Below are 14,668 nucleotides of genomic sequence, written 5' to 3'. Positions count from 1 at the left end.
GAATATTATTTTTTGCTAGACTATCGTATGCAAGAGATTTTTTCATCATCACGATCAATTTTTGCAACGTGTAGCAATTACGTAAGCAACATCGCAATTTATGAAAGCAATAATCATTCCGTTTTCTCGAGTGCTGCACGTCATGTTTCCAGCATCGTGACTCTGATATATACGGATAAATTACAGCGTGTGGCTTGTTCGTTTCACTTTTGTGACCCGTCTACCTGACACCGTTACACCGTAAAATGTATGACGTAACTTGGTATTAGTTTACGGCGGACTTTTACACCACGAAACGCACGGGTTGTTACACCTTGAAATATTCAGCGGGATGGCGATTTCAGGCGAAATTCACACATGCAAATACGCGGATGAAGCCGCGAGTTGGATGTCGTTTCACGCAACATCTGCGGCAATGGTAACTGTTCTAACGAAAACGTACAAGGTTTCCGTGACTATACCAACAGCTAAAGCCAGAGGAGAGGGAGAAAGGGGAGAGCTGGGATGTTATATCGACACGGTACAGCAATTTGCCATCGACGACATCCTCGAGGATCCCTCGATATGAGATCGTCTCCTCGACCTGTCTTCGCAACGTGTCCATAAAACTATCGTCTACCTTTCCGCGGCTTTTCTTTGTCCCTTTGTCCCGTCTGTTTCGTGGTAACACGTGTAAAATCGAACGGAAGGATATCTCGTTCCTCTTTGTTATTCGCCGGCTGCGTAAAAGCGCAACATTTGTAAAGTTTTTGCTTGATATTCATCGCTCGGCTTCTGCAAGACGGATACGCTAGAGAGGAAATCGTAAGATAAAATGGCTGACAGGTGTTGAGAATATGGAAATTTGAAGTGTAAAGATAACATTATATTTTAATAACGATGGCGATATTACAAGAAGTATTTGGCACGAATTTTATTACATATATATTAGCTATGTGAAATTCTAGTAATTTTTTTCATGAAATTCTTGTATCTCAGATGTTTCTACGATGTTTCTAGAAGAATGGCGATCGTTCGAAAACTAGTTGATAATCGCTCGGATATTTTACTGATACGTTCAACTGCGCCTTCGATGAAAGAAACATGACGTTATTTTAAAAGATACGCGACAAAGATGTTGGTGTAACTAGAATGAAAAATGCTACACACAATTCGAGACTAATAGGAAGCAGTATAGAAGAAAAAATTCACTAAAAGATATACGTTCCTCTTATATGCGTAATAAATTCTTCATGAAATAAAATTCCTGCTGTAATTCGAGTTTCCTACTTTAATAACTCAAGTTTTTCAAGAACTTTAAACTAGAATTTTCTGAACAACGTGAAAGGAAGGACGCGACTGAAAACCCGGCGGTAGTCGAAAAAATTTTAAACGTGATAATCCTGAGAAAACGGGTGCTCGAGCAATTCTTCCTGCAGAATTTTTACTATCCTACAGTGCTACTCTTAGTTTCTTTCAGATGGCTGAGAGAACTTGTCCGCCAGGTAAAACGCAGATCTACGGCACGCAGTCGTGCCTTGTGTGCTTGGCCAAGGTACACAAGATGGATATTTTCGTAGAACGGGCGTTCTGAGACAATACGAGACTCTCGAGACGAGAGGGCTTCGTCAGTCTTCGCATAATGAGGCTGGCCTTGTTCTACTCTTCCATGCTGGAGCACGCCGATAAGGGTGTCTCTAGGTAGCCGGCTGGACGAAGGTTCAGCGACGAGAGGAGGCGAAGAAGTCGCGCGGTACAAGTATCTAGCTAAGAATATAGCCGATCCTGAGATCCTCTAATTTAAGTCATTAATTATAAAAAAAATATCGTAGACTAATTTTGTGTTGCTGTCAACTAGATTTGCATCATAGTTTGGAAATCTTTAGATATATTAGCATAAAGTTAATTTTATTGTAAAAAGTAACGAGTATAGAAAGGAAATATAATGTCTGCTATTCGATACTCTTTTGTTTGTTATATAACATTTTGGGAAACGAAGAATAATGCAACCGAGTATAGTATCTCAGAGATGTATGTAACTGTAAATAAGGAAAATAGAGCAAAAAGAAAGGGAAGTCTCTGGAATTTCTTCGTACATTTATAAAAATTCTCTCTCGTTCGGGGCACGAAAGCACGTCAATTTCTTATTTCACTTTAAGGAGCGAAATCAGTAGGAAAATGTAAATTGCGGAGAAATTCTAACGAGAACAAGGCAAAAGTGCTACTTTATCGAATTTACTTTACCATATAACGAAAGGATTTTTCGTTCTTTTGCGAAGAAATTAATTTACCTCTTTTTTAAACATTAATAACGAAGAGTAGGAACCTTTTCCATTAAAGATTTTGGCGACTCTATCATTCAAATAGTATCTTCTGTTTCGATACGATCGGACAATTTTCGATCAATTAATTTTTTCGCGACAATGTCGCTTCTTACGAAGCTCAGCTTCGCAGGTTTGCTTATTGTTATTTAATCTTCTGTTCATTTTCTGAGACGCCTTTTGACCCATTGAACGAACAGCAAACGATTCATTGGCGCACGAAGGGCTTAGAAGTTTATCCCTTGGGGCGAATAACCTGGGAAGTAAGGAGAGATTTCCAGGAAAGATCGGAAGGATTGTATCGAAGGCAGTTTCCAGAGGGTCGAAGGATTGTATCGAAGTTTTTACTATTGCAGAGAGGAAGTCGAGTGTTCGGCATCTCCACATTGTCGTTTTGTAGGTCAAGAGAGGAATGAGACGAAAAACCTCGCCACGGTCTCACAACTTTCGCCATTAGCTGTATTGTTCCGATCCTCGAAGTTGTTCCACCGTTTACTATGAAAATACTGTTTCTCGCGTGGATCACATTAGCATTCGTTTCCCACGTTTCGATTATTTCGTCGAATCACGAATTCACTTCGCTGCACTGCTTTCTTCCATCTTGCTCTTCCGTTTAAGACCACTGGCGATATTTTTGCAAAGCAGTTTGCTTCATCTTAAAGTTTATCGTATAAGCGAGAGAATGATAAAACTTCTTTACAAATTCAATTTTGCTTACATTTTTTATGTTACTTCGTAAACACTGAGTTCTTACTTTTTAGTCTTCTCGTGATTCAACGTAAATCTTTATTACGAGTCGGTCAAGTGCGGATTTTTAAAATCAGAATATATAATTTGTACAAACGTGAATTTTTATTATGCTGCCAATCTTTCGTCGTTGACGTGATGTTAAATTTATATAAAGAAACTTTGAATCCCTTGGATTATGGTAGCCAATAAAAGTTATTTACGATTCATCTAATATACATATAGTCGAGAAAGAGAATTACAGAATGATTTTAAAGTTGCTGCTTGAAGTACAAACTAAAACTTCTAACTAATATAAACGTCAAAAGGAGGCGACAACACGTGGAATATTATTATTAGGGATTCTGTTGTCTACGCGAGTTTAGAAGCTTATAGCGAAAAGCTCTCTGTCCCTACTGCAAATTCCCTCGCCACACAGTGCTATAAGCGAAAACGCTAACTTCCAAAACACGAGTAGCTACGTTAGTTGGTTTGCACGAGTATAGCGACTCAGCGAACGATCCGTCACTGTAAAATTGAACGCGCACGAAACATGTTAATCTCTGAAAACACTTGGTCGCGATGTTAAGCGCTTATTCCGCAAAGCTGTGGCGCAGTTTTCTTCTTGGTCGTTTTATCCCTCCTGTTTCCTCGTCGAAAGTAACAATATAACTTTCTCAAGACAAGTGACGGGTGTGTCTTGAAAGTGAAATAAGGAAAATAGGGAAATTTTTTCCTCCATCGTTCCTTCTTCTTGTTTTTCTTTTCTTTCTTGGCCTGCTTCCGGTACGGAATAAGACGGTTAGAGGCGACACGTTCCTCTCTCAGGCTGACACAGCGCACTTCGCCAGAAGTTCCGTTCGGAATTTTAAAACGCCCGCGTCAACCCAGCGAATAGTTAGGTCAACCGGGTAACTTGGAAACTCCGGAAAAAATTGAAAATCTTTTAGCGCACGTTTATTGTCTCTTCTCTTTCGCTGAGGATGTGTCGTGAAATTCTCGTTCGTCTACCCGTCGACAATCTCACATGGTACAAACTTTGCGCTCGGTTGATGCAAACGAGGAATGCAAATTTTACATTTTCATTTCACGTTTTTCCCTTGTCCGTTCCAATATACATATATTCCTTATATTATTATACTTTCTTATAGCTTTATTTATCGTTATATCCGACTATGCTGATAATTTTTCCAGACTATCTAATTTATCGATAATTTCAACTATTCCGAGAACGAAAGACGATTTATCTACTTTGCATTCTGCTCGTAGCAAATACCAAATACACTCGCATATTACACGATACATATGTATTAAAAAAAAACGCGATATTCTCTACAACTGCAATCGAAACTTAACGCAATCCGTATAGGTACTTGAATCGTGACTAAACAAAGTTATTTTACCATTCGCGTCTCCAATTACTGCTATAGCTCTTAAGTTCTCTCGAACCACCACCAAGCGACTCGGCGTACGGTGACAGCGAACAATTGGAAACGTGTTCACGCCGACTGACCTTTTCCCGAAATTGCACGAAATCTATCCTGAATAGGGCTTAGTACTGTTTCCACGTTTCTCCATTGTCCTACAATACCCGGTGGAACTAGCACGATCCAAGAGGAGGGATAAAGAAAGAGAAAAGACCGGTCCGACGAACTTATCGTCCTGGCTAGCTTTAGATGAAGGATCTCTGTTGGTTCACGATGGGTCGTCTCTCCTCGGGGCTTCGTCATATCTGGCCTGGAAATGTATTTCAATCCGCTAGAAGATACTGTCCGTCTCCTCTATTTCATATGGATGTTTCTTCATCCCAAGCGGCGCAGAAACAGGGATTGGTAGGGCATGCTGGTATACGCAGAAGCGTTTAGTTCAAGGCGTCACTTTATTCCTTAAATACCCAAAGGTATTCTACCCACGGAATTGTACATCTTTTTCTTCTCTTCGTCGCTAAATAGCCCTGGATATCTTGCGAGGATGGAGAAGTTAGCCTGCCCTCGTCTCTCTTCAACTCATCCTGCCTTTTCTTTTTTTTTTTTTCTATCTTCCGTTTTTCCTTCTTATTCTCCGTTCTCTTGCTCGCAAAGCAATTTATACGCGCCTCCACCTTGCAAACAGCCAACCATTACTCGAGGACGATAAAGCTTCCCGAGCTTTGCGAACACGTTCCGGCTTGCATGCACGAGACCAAATTCTCTCTCTATCTTGTTTTCTCCCCGTCTCTGTCTCGGCGATTTATGTCGTTCGTAAGTTAAGAATCGCAAGAGAGAACCAAGGAGAAATTCGTTCGCGTTAATTGCCATGTACCTGGCACCTTCGACGACTCTTGTTAACGTTCGACTCGATCGTTAGATTGGAAAGGTTATTTCTATTGGCCAGCTAATTGACGACTAGTGCAAGTACAGTCGGTTACAAAAGTCTATATACATCCTTTGATTTAATGAAATTTTGTCATTTCCTGGATTTCAAACAAGCGTAAAGTGTTTGTGATGATTGATTTCGAAATTGCTTTCTTGTCCGGAGTTTTGTCATCGATTCCTGGAAATTGGTTGGTATACGTTTGCTCTTGAGATGAAAATAGTTAGTAACACGCGAGAAAATAGTTAGTAAGGATAAAAGCTGCGATGAAAATTTCTTATAGACCTATAATTGCATAGGTGGAAATTTCTCGCTCGATACGCTATAATCTCCTCTATAATTAAAAACAGCTGATCACTTAACAATTTTTAGGAATGGAGAAGTCTACTATGCGATATATTTTATTTTTATTATTTTATTATATCCGTGTTTCATACATGTTTGTATGAAATTGAGCTTGCAGCAGGAACATATAGCGACGTTATCCTGTGAATTAATTAATTCAGAATTGGACACAATGTAGCTAAATTTCCCATTAATTGCTTTTTCATAGCCACCCTGATGAATTCATTCAACTAGATATGAGATTTATATCCTGTTACATTAAACGCAAATTGCGTAACGCTATTGAGTAAAGAAATGGCGCGACATAAAAAGGCAACGCGTGTCTTGAAATGCTAATATCGAGAATAAAAGGGAATATTTAACTTGGCTACACTGCTCTATTGAAATTATAAGGAAAAGAGTCGTTTATGATCTCATTCACGATCGGAGAAGTACACTCGAATAATTATTTAATCTCGCATGTCATATAATTCGAATCTTCAATCTCAATTATCAATTAGAATCACGGCCATTCAATTCCAATAATTTTTTTCCTCAACGTATAAAATTGTACACGTACCGAATTTTCTATTGCTATGAAACGTGCTTGCTATCAAAATACTTTACTATTTGTGAACATTTTATACACGAATTCTACCAAATGTCCAAATTGGACAAATTGTGAATTTAAACAACTAAATAAAAATAAAAAAAGAATTTTATACACTAACAGAGATAAAAGAAACTTTTCAAATTAATTCTCTGTTGGCAAGCTGAACAAGCATATTTATATCCACGTTTACCGTTTTTACCATTTTATACTTTCAAGGAATCTAGAAAATTTCTGGAATACTATAGTTTTTATTACGCTATATAATAAATTTTTAAATGAAATGTTCCAGAAGTTTTCAAGAAAAATAAAATTCGCTTCGAAGGAATTCACGAGCGAAATCTCGTCAGGTTGCCTGCGGAGGGTTAAGCATCAAACTCTATTGAATTCAGCCATCGATGCTATAAAAATACAGCCGAGCACATAAATCAGCTTTTTCGTTTTACAAAACAACAAGCACTTACGTTCTTTTCAAAAATGCCATAAGAGTTACGATCGCTCGATGAAGGCCAAGAATGGTAGAAGTCTTTCATTTCAGGAAGCTTTCCATCGTGAATGGAAGTTGTCGTCGAACTATTGCCAGTCCTTTCAGGAATGGTTCGTATTTCACCATTTCCTCGCAGCGACGTCTCATCGATGCTGCGCCATCTACGCACGCGATAGAAACAACGCGCGAACAGAACATACGCCGCGGAATGTTCGACGCTTCGACTGATTGCAGCTTTACAGCCTCTGACTCGATAAAATTCACGTCATAAAGTTAAGGCAGCAAGGGTAAAAAGGAAGGGAAGAGCACAGAGAAACGGATCAGAGGAACAAGAGAGAGAGAGACAGACAGACAGAGAGGAAGGGAGCGTGAGAGGGGGAAATTTGAAGCGCATCGCGTATGCATACGCTCGTAAATCCGCGGTAGGTGCGTGCACTTCGGCTTTATAAGTCGTGGCTTGATTGTAAAACCAGTGTTAAATCAGAAACGCGTGATACTTTCGTGTCGTTGCGAATGGAAACTGAATAATCACGGGCTTACTCGAGAGCCTTCGCACGGCGAATGTCGAACGCGTAGTACGTATTGCGACGAACGGTCGTACACAATATACACACCACCGGAAGGTGTTTATATCGATGCCTTGTTTATTTTGCTGCGCCATCTATATCTTCCAAAGACGCCAGTCGCTCTGCGCAATTAAGAGTGTGCGTTCAAAATCCGCTCGTCTCGCGTACGTTGACGCGTGTTTCGTGTGTTTTACGTGGTTTTATAGATACTCTATTCGTCAGAACACGCATTCGACCGACAAGCAGCTTTTAAGATACGAATATGTGACGCGAAGATAGTTTTGCGAAGAAAATTGACCTGTGCAGTGTGTATTACGTTTGACAGACGACGATGAGCTTCGTTGTTCTTCTACCGAGCAGTGCTTGGGTAAGTTTCTTTCATTTCGATTGATTTAATCGAGAACGAGAAAAGTATAATATTTCATACTAGTTTTGTCTACTTTCGTACATGACTTTAGACTGCGACAGTTTGCAGGTTACCATAATAGGGTTAGGTTTTGAGTTAGATTAATAATATCGTAATATCGTATTATTGTCATTAAGGAATAATATTGTTTTTTCGATTTTGAAATGCAAACAGTTAACGCTAGTGATTCTAAATTAACGAATTAAATGACGTTTTAAAGCGTTAGGATATTTCATTCTTATATGCCATTACAAATTATAACCTCTTAAATTATCAATCGGTCGTTTTGCGTCGACGTTATCGTAATCGTTTGTAATCGATAAATAAATAATCAACGAATAAATAGCAATGATCTCATAGAAAAATTGTAAATTGGCAAATCAGCGTGCAATTATTCTATGTCAACGTTATCTTAACTGTTTCTAATCGATGAATAATTAATAAACGATCTATAGAAATCATCGTTTTATACGAACAAATAACAACGAGTTAAGGGAAGTAACTAATCTTTCTACATAAACAAAGTACACGAGAAAGCATCAGAATCGTCAAAACGAGAATCACGAAGAACTAAAACTAAAAATTGTTTCACGCACTCCGCGGTAATTAAGAAAGGAGAGAAGTGTACATTGCCCGAGGAAACTTCCACGAACATTACTCAACGCGTCTCCTCTTTCATTCTCTTTTCACCGCACTCGCAAATACAGGACTCGTGCACCGGCAAGAAAAGAATGATTAAAGCCCGAACATTTCCTCCGCTTTCGAGACTAACCAAAGAATAGCGTTCTCAAAAGCAGTGTAAGCAATCTCGTCCGTGCCGTAAATTCCGTTCAATTTATCGTGGTGGCCGTGGGCTGGCGCTTTCCAACGCGATACTCGTTGCTCCCGGGGTGTTTCTTATTTTTCACGGGCCGCGACCTTTCCGCCAATAAACAACCAAATTTCCATTACACCGGTGCAAACAACTACGAAAACGGGTAGGAAGGATATAAAGCGCGAAGCGAAAAACCGTGAGCCTGGATAACGGTAAGGCAGAGAGTTCTAATTTCGTTCGCTGGCTCATTGTTCGTTATCATCGCGCACTTCTTCTTCCGGTGGAAAATGCGAGATCGTTCGAACGTCGTGTTTAATGCCGGGGTCCCGGGAGAAAACCGAGAACGTAATTAATCTCGGCTCCACGAGCAGCCGCCGGTTTCGTGCAGTTTCGTGCAGCACCCTGCCGTTACAACTGTAACGATCGTGGCCTGAAACGAGCGCATCCTGCGCTTCACGCCTCCATGAAACAACGGGCAGCCCGAAGCTACCGTTCGTACGGCCCTTTCGTGCACCGTTCTCAACCGAGAAGACCGGATCAGCCCCTCATAAACTGTCCCTCCTTTCTTTCTGCGGCTGATTGTGTCGATAAAAAGAGCTACGATTAATTCTTTCGGTGTGATAAGTAGCTGGTGCTTTCTGAGACGTACGTATTATACGACTCTTCTTCCTTCTTCGTGGTTATCGAGGTCGCGTGGATCGAACGTACGACGAACAGCGTTATTATGCGTGCTGGAATCGTATAATTGTAATTATTCGATTATTTTGGAAATTGGACAATTTTAGAAATTAATGTCAGTTTCTCTGTTCTCCTGCCGAGTGAGATTGTATTTAAAAGGTCTTGTGGGTAGGGATCTTAGGATTTATGAAACTATTGCATTTAACAGAATTATTCTTTAACGATTTTATCTTCTATTTGGTTAAGAAATAATTCGAATATCTTAAAATGATCCTTCAAAGAAATCTTTCGTTTATTACAGATCGTAATTTATCGCTCGATATTGAAAATTTGTGAAGTCGCGCGTCTAACTTCCGAAGAATAGAACGATCTAAGTAGGTTAGGATATCCTATTCTTGTTATCTGCTACACGTTCTACGATTTTGGACTTGAAAGTTTTCTTGAAAAGTTGGTACAGCTGGTACCGCAAATAAAGATTTATCGGACTGATACGGTTATCTAGGCACTTCAGAAGAAAAAGGTGCAAGAACGAATGTCGGGATAGAATATGTAGGTATAAAAAGAACCAATGGAACCATCTTGCCGGACCAGAACTCGAATCTTTGAATAGTGCAACCTTCCAACTTATTGAGTTATCTGATCCGTCAGCACATTTTGCCATCGCTTTATTCTCATATGCATTTTGCATTATCGTTCGAATAAATGTGTGATGATTCGAAAATTTCTAAGAAACAAAATATTCTTCTTGTGCCAAGAATCTACTATTAGTACAAAAGGACCAGCATGTTTTATTAAAATTATGGCGCATACTTTTTGAAGAGTTTAACCTTAATCACGTGCTCGTAAAAATAAAAAGCGTAATCGATCAGTCGGATTTCTAAAACACTCGAGCAACATTTACTGATACTACTATAAAATACTACGTACAGTTCTGAATATTATATGAATAAATGTTGCTTGAGCTTTTATTAATACTACTATAAAATACTCTATACACTTCTGAATACTATATGAATAAAATTTATCAAAATTAATTTAATATTGGAGTAGTAGTTAGTTAATATTAATCAAGTTAACTTAATCGAAGAATAATTTCAACCTCATCGTTCTTTTCGATTCAACTTTCGGTAACTGTCCATCGCACTCGCGTCAAAAGAGTTACAAATACTTAGGATCGAATAATTTGACCATCATACAATTACAGTCCTGTCGAAGCATTTTCCCGTTAATTGTTTACACGCCGCGCGAATACCAAATTAACTTGGCGACAATGTGTGGTTTCCGCGGCGACCGCGATCATAGCAGTCGGACGAGCTCGAGTAGATTTCACTGATGCTATTGTTCGTAGGCACGAAATATATCTATAGAAAATTTGCAGGCTCGTTAACGTTTAATATTGAGAATTATTGGTCTGGCCGGAAACCGATGAATAGGACCCTGCTCATTCATGCTCGCCGTTCGTCGAACACATTGTTGTGTAATTAGTTTTAACTTCGTTAAAGAGCTATACCCGCTGCTTTATTTCCCACGAATTTACCTGCGTAGTAGGTAATTATTGGTAATGAAGGCCGGGAAAACAATGAGTGGCTATAAAGGAATTTTTGTTTTCTCTGATATCTGTTTTTAAACACGCAACTTCAGATTGAACATGATCGATATCTCACCAATTTTTCATACGTTTTCCCTATGTGTATGCTAAGTGGCTTATATATTTTCAAATTTTCAGTGTCAAATACGACTCAATTGATTTCTACAGGGTGGTTGGTAACTGGTGGTACAAGCGGAAAGGGGATGATTCTACGCGAAAAAAGAAGTCGAAAATATAGAATAAACATTTTTTTTAAATTCTTCTTTTTTTTTAATTTTTCCATCGAGACAACGATCTACAGTGAGATCCGTTATAACGAGACGTGATAAAGTGCACGCGTACCGAGCGAAAATTCAAAGTCGATTTTCTCGAAAACGAAGCCTCGAACGAAAAATTTTTATTCTATATTTTCGACTTCTTTTTTCGCGTAGAATCACCCGCTTTCCGCTTGTACCACCAGTTACCAACCACCCTGTATATTTTCAAGTTTTCTGTGTCAAATACGACTCAATTGATTTCTATATATAATATAAATTGATATTAATAGTTGGAGGATTATAATTTTATCGTATGGGTGAGTACATTACGTAATTATACGTGTTGGTTGTTATCGACTTTTTCATTGTAATAAAATATTCGATAACAGAGACGAAACAATCGTTGCGGTTAAATGATAAGCGTACAACTATCAGCTTTCATTTAACAGCACATTTTCCAAAGGTTGAGGCTTTCCTCTTTCATAATAACGTCCCTCTTTACGAATTGAAATCTCACGATGCGACCGATTCAACGTGGAAACAATAAGCGCTCGAATGCTGTCGATATCATGAAAAGCGAATTGTGATTATTTCACAATGAACGATGTTTCATTCGATTTATGTCATTTTTTTTTCAATTGCACATGGCCGCGCGTACACGTTTCCCCCTGACAGCAAATATTACATGAATAATCAAGTTCGTGAAGTATGATGGGGCTTTTAAAATCGACCGTTTTCGGTCGAATCATGCATGAAACACGTCGAATCGAAAAGAGAGGCGGGTGGGAAAAAAATAGAACGAACGTGACGTTTCTTTAACGCTTATTCTTCATTACTTACGGTGAATTTAACGTGGGTACGCAACAGAGCATTCTGACATAAAAAAAAAAAGATATAAAAAGTATAAAGAGCGTTTTACACACTTTTTTCGAGTCGTAATTCCTTCGATAAAAATGTATCTGGGTTAAGCACGGAGGACCGTTTTATATCTTTATCCTCCAACGTGCCGTAACATCAGAAATTTTATCACCGATTCTTCTTCTTCGGCTTAATCTGCATAATTAATGTAGTTTCATCTTCTCGCCTTGTAGTCGTATCACATTATGGTGCGTTTTATTTCGATTCAGTTACTTTTGCTCTGTGAAACGAAATAGCGGCAATGACGTGTTAAATAATTTAAACTGTCGCTTTCGAATAAATCCTTTACGTATTCCGTTATGCTGAAAGTACGTTAAATTTTGAAATACATATTGCACTTTATGTTTCATTTATTGATAATGACAGTATTGGGGATTGATGAATTTCATTGAATTACATTTCATTATTTCAATTTTCGATTAAGAGCGATTCAAATATGTCCAATTTATTTCTCATATTTTAATATTTAAAATATTACTTTCACCGTAAACAAATATGATTTCAATCCTCTAAATAATAATATTCTACGATATATTTATTAAAAATCAGTGATAAAGACCGGAATTTTAAATATCAAAGTAAATTTCAACAACTAAAAATTCGTTTGCGAAACTTTGCAACTAGCCAAACACGTTCACCTCCCAAGTATTCCACAAACATGCAGAAAAAAGAACCACGGCAAAACTTTCGCGTACTACAAAAGAGTTTACGTAGAAATAGAAAATGCGATGGTATCAGCTTCTCTGTGAAATGTTCCATAATATATGAATTCGAACTAAGAAGCTTGAGCTCCATTGAGTAACAGTATTTAATCAACATTTTGCGACTCGACGTACAATAGGAAACTATTATGGCAACATTATGCGAGAAGCTATTCGTAGGATAGTACAGAGTCTGGTAATTACCGTTATTTACCTTTTTGCCACGCCACATCGGTTGTAGTCTGCTCCTTAACGAGGCATGTCACGAGAACACGTTCGATCGCAGGGTTAATTTGGACGCAACGAAATCAAAGCCCGGGGCATTCTACGATTGCATCTCGATACGATCGTTATAGGATGAGCTCTATGTCGGATTTTCGCTTAGCGATATCAGGCCTACCTCCGACGCCATTGATCAGTGGCATCGTTCCAAATTACCCTTTAAACATCCATTCGCCGACGCGGAATTGTTCACTTTTCTCGATCGGTCGATCAGTTTTTACGTGCCGGCATTGCAGACACGACTGACGTGTAATTTCTCTTGACATTTCGCCCCGATTTCCGGCTGCAACCGTGCCGCGAAAAAAAAAAGTAACAACGAGAGTTCGTCCAAGTTCTACTGCATGAAACACAATAGCGCATACTTTCTGTCTCTCCCTCTGTCTTTCTTTCTCTTTCTACGAAACTCTCTTTCCTCGACAGCACTTTCAATCCGTTTGATTGAACGAAATTCGGATCGACGTGGAGACAGGCTAGAAAAACTCATTTTTGATGCTTGGCTCGAAGAACCGATGGAAGGGAATTTTGGAAAAAAAAGGGTACGCGGATAGTCCCGATGCAAAAATCATGATCGGTCGGCGAGACTTGCAGCAATTTGTTGGACGCATATATGGGACGAGGAACGCGAAAACCGTGACGAGAGAATATTTTTGAAAATATTGCCGCTATAGGAAAATGTTATTGGACGGTACTGAAGTGCCTTAAGCGATACATTTTTTGTTTTATTTTAAAGGGAAAATTCAGTTTTCTACGGGTGAAGGTTTTAATGGAAAATTCGAAATCATTGTGGTTTCTTTTACCCGTTGCATAATCTTGTGTTTTGCAATTTATAAGATTATCAATTAACGAATCGTTAATGGTGATACATAATTTATATATCAAATCACATTTATCTTAGTATTCTTATACTTGGTATACGTATAATTTTTATATTCCACTACTGTTGCATGTGTCGAAGAAGAATAGACAGTTTTTTATCCATTAGCGCTTCTATCAATACGCGAAAGCTCCATCGAAGTAATTTAAGAGTGTTTAGAACAGTCATCGTTCTTTCATCCAGTTAAAAGATAATTATGTTTCATAAATTAATCGAATTTCTGGGGCCCCCTAACGATATAAAAATCTCTAACGTCAGCGTAATGTGTATAGCTGCGTGGCAACGATATTTCTTCAAAGCTACTAAAATTTTCAAACATACCGCCGTATATCCTATTTATCAAATACTCTCATTGAAACGTAATGAATGTAGAATTCTTCAATTTTGCAACTAACGCTTCTGACTCGAATTCTTTGAAACTCCAATTCCATCGGTATTTCTAGCGAACGAAGATTATCGATCAATCGTCGCTTTAACACGCTGTTATTTGTTTAATTTTCGTGCAGATCGGTCTCCGTAATGCGATATGGGGCGAAACGTTCCAAAGCGTAGTACCTGTAATTTCTACAGTGGGTCGGATAGTAACGGTAATGCATAATGATTATGAGGTATTACGTACGAACATTGTGCGCGCTCTCGTTGGAAGGTCCTTCATCATGTTCGACATGGACACGCCATATTTTCCAATACACAATCTGTGAAAGGAATGAAGCACGTTCGTTGATATATGGTGCCACTCAAGGCGTATAAGCGGCAGTAATTCACGGTATTATCTGATCTGGATG

The 14,668-nt window shown here is 38.7% G+C and overlaps 1 protein-coding gene across 5 annotated transcripts in view; it reads left to right on the top strand.

The window, feature by feature from the left end:
• LOC138188207 (protein O-mannosyl-transferase TMTC1) overlaps positions 1 to 14,668 on the top strand; it is a 276,538-nt gene that overhangs the window by 95,716 nt on the left and 166,154 nt on the right. The window contains exon 1 of one of the 5 annotated variants that reach the window (XM_069129799.1): positions 7,372 to 7,732. The exons of the other annotated variants lie outside the window; for them this stretch is intronic. The gene's annotated coding sequence lies outside the window, so the exon portion shown is untranslated. Of the gene's footprint in view, positions 1 to 7,371; positions 7,733 to 14,668 lie in introns of those variants that run through there. 5 annotated transcript variants of the gene reach the window in all.

The sequence above is a fragment of the Bombus flavifrons genome, chromosome 2 (assembly GCF_040668555.2).
Source record: "Bombus flavifrons isolate JBK064 chromosome 2, iyBomFlav1_principal, whole genome shotgun sequence".
Classification (NCBI taxonomy): Eukaryota; Metazoa; Arthropoda; class Insecta; order Hymenoptera; family Apidae; genus Bombus; species Bombus flavifrons.
This window is presented reverse-complemented; position numbering and strand designations above follow the sequence as displayed.